Consider the following 5358-nt stretch of genomic DNA (forward strand, 5'->3'; position numbering starts at 1 on the left):
CAGGGCACCTCTGCACAGAGTATGGGGACACGATGTTAAAGTTCTGCTTAGGTATTGCAAATGTCTGCTTGCGATTCTATATTAAGTGTCGTGAGTCATGCCTGGGTTCCTACACAGCGTGCAGCAGAGTTTCATGAGTTGCTTCCATCGCAGTGTGCTGGGTCTCAACCTGGTGTGGTGAATCACTTTCCCTCGGGGCAGCGCATGCCAGCCCTCCTTCATCAGGGGAGCCCCAGGGGAGCCCTCTGCATCTGGAGACCTTGCTTCCACACAGGTTCACTCCGTGTTCTTACTAAACATCTCAGATGTTCGGACATTTCCAACCTGTGTGACCTTAGTCTCCTTATGAAGTTCAGAGAACGCTGTCCATTTAAGAAGCAGCTAGACCATAGCATATGGTAATAATTGGTTTAGTTTCATGTTACGGTGCTGTGCGAGTGGGGATTGAAGAACGGTCTGAAGACAGATGCGCTGTTACTTACTTTGACATAAATTTTTGATAACTGCGCTGTTCTCATAGGCTCACTCCAAATGTTCTCATGTAGCTGAGAAATGAAACTAGCTGAAAAGAACTGGAGCCAGGAGTTATTCCCTAGCAGTGGAAAGGAAGAGAAAAGAAAGAGATGCCAGACTGGAAACGGACCCAGAGAAGAAAGAGTGAATTTTGTGCTTTTCCATTCTCTTTATTCGAGCAGTTCTCAGTTGCGTTACCCTGGCGTCAAAGGACAAATTTTAAAGATCTTTCTGCTGCTCATGCTGATGAGTCAGATATCGTTTGTTTTGTAACAAGATTCCTTGCTTTCTTGATCTCTCATGTCTCCCTTTCCTACCAGAATTCTAATTATAAAACCCAAAGCCCAGCACTTCCAGATATTCAAGGTTCGCCAGCTCTGCAGTTTGTGTTAAGCAGCTCAGTTCCTTGACTCTGCCCCGGTAATTTTATACCGGGGCTCTGAGCCATTATCCACTCTCAGTTACATTCATCAGCACGTGCTCACCTGTGGAGGTGCTCAGCGTTTGCTCTTCTCCGCACAGCTCATGGCAGTTGTGCCGGCTCAGCCTGTCGCACTGTTCAAACCCCGGCACGCACCTACCTGAAGCGTGACCACAACTAATCACCCGTGCCAAGGTGCGCTGATGGAGGAGTGTGTCATCGCTGAAACGTTAAGAGGAGGCAGGAGGAAGCAGGGGCCCGACTTCCATCACCTTTCGATGCCATCTGAGCACCTGAATCCCTGCGGATTTCTTTAAACCCCAGCCCCGATGGCATCTCCCTGGAACAAAACATCCCCGCCTGCGCTGGGCAGTGTGGCGAGGGGGTCGTGCACTAAACTGAGCGCAATCGTCTCCTGTTAGCACAAAGCCGAGGCTCAGCCGGCAAATGTCTTCTGCGTGCCTGCATCTGCAGCGTGCAGGGTCACACAATTAGTTCCTTTGTGTGGGTGGAAGTAACAGTGGAAGAGGAAGAGATTCGATTTACTGCGTTGCACCTTGCACATGAAAGAGGCTGATGCCTAGCGCAGCCCGTCTCCCGTCTCCTTGCAGGGCCCGATCGGCTCGCCCTTTCCTGAGTCACGAACAGAGATGATCTGCTCACGCTCGTCGTTTTCATCAGGCGGCGCCGCTGTGAGTCTGTGCAAACAACCAGGTCACAAAAAAGAGTTAACAACATCATCGGCTTTATGCATTTAAAAAAAAAAAAAAAAGCAGCATGGTCTTGCTTCAGGCGGACATCCTCCGTGCCCTCAACCCCCAGCAAACGCTGGAAGGTGATGTTCCATCAGAGGCTGCCTGCGTGGAACTGATCGCACAACATACAAGAGTACAAGAACTTGGCAAAAATGCATTATTTCCCCTAATTGGGGAAAGCTTGGATCACCTGTGAAACCCAGAGCAATTCTTGCAGTGTTGACAGAAGCAGGCTGGTATTTCAGCTGGGTCAGCCCAGCCCTGCCCAGCCTGAATGCCCAAATAAAAAGTAATTTCTCTCTGCTGATCTCCACCTAGCTACGAGCAGAGAACAGCTGAGATTTCATCTGTGCTGCGCAGTGTTTTCCGGTCTGGCTTGTCCAGGTGCACTTACTGTCAACGAAAGAGTGATGCTGCCAGAGCAGCTTAAACAGAGTCTCTGAACAGAATAAATCATACCAGAAAAGCACTTGTTTTACTGGTATATGTTTTCACCAAGACATTCTAGCAGTCCAAACATTTCTCCCCTCTTTTACATTTAAATAGGAACGTTGTGGTTTGGATTTCAGTGCATTTTTGGTGCAGTGAAGTTAATGACAAAATCGAGTATCCCATGTTTTTAATTCCCATTGCTGTCGGCAGGATATACGCGTTGTGCGGAAGCTTTGCAGGTCCCGTAACAGGTGGGAATTTATGGGTTCCCTCGTAGGTGCCAAAGCAGACTCCAGAGTGTAACCAACCTGAAATAAGGGCATCCTCAGAACTGGAAAGCTGTAAATTAGCCAAGAGCTGTGAGACCAGAAACGGAACCACCCAGGTTAAAGGTAACGGCCATTGCTCCTCTAGAATTATTGATAACAGACACGTACAAGCATGCACGTATCTCTCTATAAAACAGTATAAGCCTTATAAAGATAGGCATCACTAACTCCTCTCTTGGGTAGCATTAGTTTTCCTTCAGTGACGATGTTTCACGCTGGTTCGTAGACAGCAACTGGAGAGCGGGGTGCCACAGCTCCCTTGTCCCACCAGCTGTCCTAGGTTTTAATTGTCTCCAGCCTGCAGATGGCCAGGAGAAAGACGAGCGCTAGCACTTCAGCTAACCGGAAAAGTAATGCCGTGGAGGCAAGATCACCTTTTGTTTACCCTGAGAGAGGGGACAGCTGAGTCATCTTCAGACACATCGCATGTTTAGTAGCTTGCTGTGCCATCTGTGTGACTGCTGTTCAAAAACCTTCCGATTCGGGGTTATTCTTGGCATGCCCTCACGGCTACTGCTGACAAATAGGTTGCTTGGAAGCCCCTCAGCCAGATTAAAATGTTATTTATGATATTTTTAGGTTTAGGTAATATGTGAATCCACAGCAATGTTTTTCTCTGCTGAATAATACTTTGGTTGCATCAAGATAGACACAGCCTGCCCAAGATGAAGCTGTGCTGGATGGGCAGATGGCAGAGAGGCTGTGCGGGACGGTCCCCGCCCCGAGCGGGTTGGAGTCAGGGCAGAACACAGCGAGGTGAGGGGTGAAGGTACGACACGGGTGTCAGGCAGCAGTGGGATGCTTTGGCAGAGACTTCTCCATGCACACAGCTCCTCGCCAGTCCAGGCGGGTTTTGAATGTCTCCAGAGTGGGAGACTCCACCACCTCTCTGGGCAGCCTGTGCCAGTGCTCCACTACCCTCAAAGTAAAGAAGTTCCTCCTCATGTTAAGATGGAACTTCCTATGGTCAAGTTTATGCCCATTACCCCTCGTCCTATCACTGGGCGCCACTGAAAAAAGACTACTCCCATCCCCCTGGCATCCTCCCATTAAGTATTTGTAAGTATTAATAAGATCCCCCCTCAATCTTCTTTTCTCTAGACTAAAGAGACCCAAGTCCCTCAGCCTTTCCTCATAAGAAAGGTGCTCCAGTCCCCTAATCATCTTTGTTGCCCTTTGCTGGACCCTCTCAAGCAGTTCCCTGTCTTTCTTGAACTGGGGAGCCCAGAACTGGACACAGTACTCCAGATGCGGTCTCACCAGGGCAGAGTAGAGGGGGAGGATGACCTCCCTCGACCTGCTGGCCACACTCTTCTTGATGCACCCCAGGATGCCATTCGCCGTCTTGGCCGCCAGGGCACATTGCTGGCTCATGGTCATCCTGTTGTCCACCAGGACTCCCAGGTCCCTCTCCACAGAGCTGCTCTCCAGGAGGTCAGCCCCCAACCTGTACTGGTGCACGGGGTTATTCCTCCCCAGGTGCAGTACCCTACACTTACCCTTATTGAACTTCATAAGGTTTCTTTCTGCCCAACTCTCCAGCCTGGCGAGGTCACGCTGTAAGGCAGCACAGCCTTCTGGCGTGTCAGCCACTCCTCCCAGTTTTGTGTCATCAGCAAACTTGCTGATGGTACACTCTATCCCTTCATCCAGATCATTGATGAATATGTTGAACAAAACTGGGCCCAGTACTGACCCCTGAGGGACACCACTTGTTACTAACCTCCAACTAGACTCTGCGCCACTAACCACAACCCTCTGAGCTCTATCTGTAAGCCAGTTCTCAATCCACCTCACTGTCCATTCATCTAAGCCACACTTCCTAAGCTTTCCTGTGAGGATGATGTGGGAGACAGTGTCGAAAGCCTTGCCAAAGTCAAGGTAGACAACATCCACTGCCCTCCCCTCATCCACCCATCTAGTTACTTTGTCATAGAAGGCTATCAGATTAGTCAGACATGACTTCCCCTTGGTGAATCCATGTTGACTACTTCTGATAATCTTCTTTTCATCCAGGTGCTTTGAGATGACTCCCAGAACAAGCTGCTCCATCATCTTCCCAGGGATGGAGGTGAGGCTGACCGGCCTGTAGTTTCCCGGGGCATCCTTCCTGCCCTTTTTGAAGACTGGAGTTTTTGAAGACTGGGCTCCTCATGACAAGAAGCACATTGAGGTGTTGGAGTGTGTACAGAGGAGGGCAACGGAGCTGTGAGGGGTCTGGAATACACCTCTGGTGAGGAGCGGCTGAGGGCCCTGGGGGTGTTCAGCCTGGAGAAGAGGAGGCTGAGGGGAGACCTTCTCGCTCTCTACAGCTCCCTGAAAGGAGGGAATAGTGAGGGGGGGGGCGGTTTCTTCTCCCCAGTGAAAAGTGATAGGATGAGAGGAAATGGGTTCAAGTTATGTCAGGGGAGGTTTAGATTGGATAATAAAACATTTTTTCACTGGAAGGGTTATCAAACATTGGAATAGGCTGCCCAGGGAGGGGGTGGATTCGCCATCCCTGGAGGTGTTTAACAAAAGGGTAGAGGTGGTACTTGGGGATGTGGTTTAGAGGTGGTTTTGTCAGGGTAGGGGAATGGTTGGGCTTGATGGTCTTAAAGGTCCCTTCCAACCTCAGCCATTCTATGGTTCTGTGATTTACTACACAGTAGACCTTAACCAGAGCAGGATTTGTCTGAGGCTGATTTTATTTTTTTTCCTGAGCAGGTGTTAATGATGCATCCTTGCCATCTTGCTAACTAGGTACGGTTTCACAGGTTTTCACCTTCATTAGAGTTTAGTCGCATTGCTCTCATATTCTCAGATAGGGGAATTTCCGTGTAATGACCCAAATAGTTGAGGAAGAGTCGCATCTTCCTTGCTTGGCAGGCAAAGCTGTGGTTTCAGTGCTCAGAGCTGCCTCCTGCCC

The sequence above is a fragment of the Charadrius vociferus genome, unplaced genomic scaffold, assembly GCF_000708025.1.
Source record: "Charadrius vociferus isolate BGI_N301 unplaced genomic scaffold, ASM70802v2 scaffold744, whole genome shotgun sequence".
Classification (NCBI taxonomy): domain Eukaryota; kingdom Metazoa; phylum Chordata; class Aves; order Charadriiformes; family Charadriidae; genus Charadrius; species Charadrius vociferus.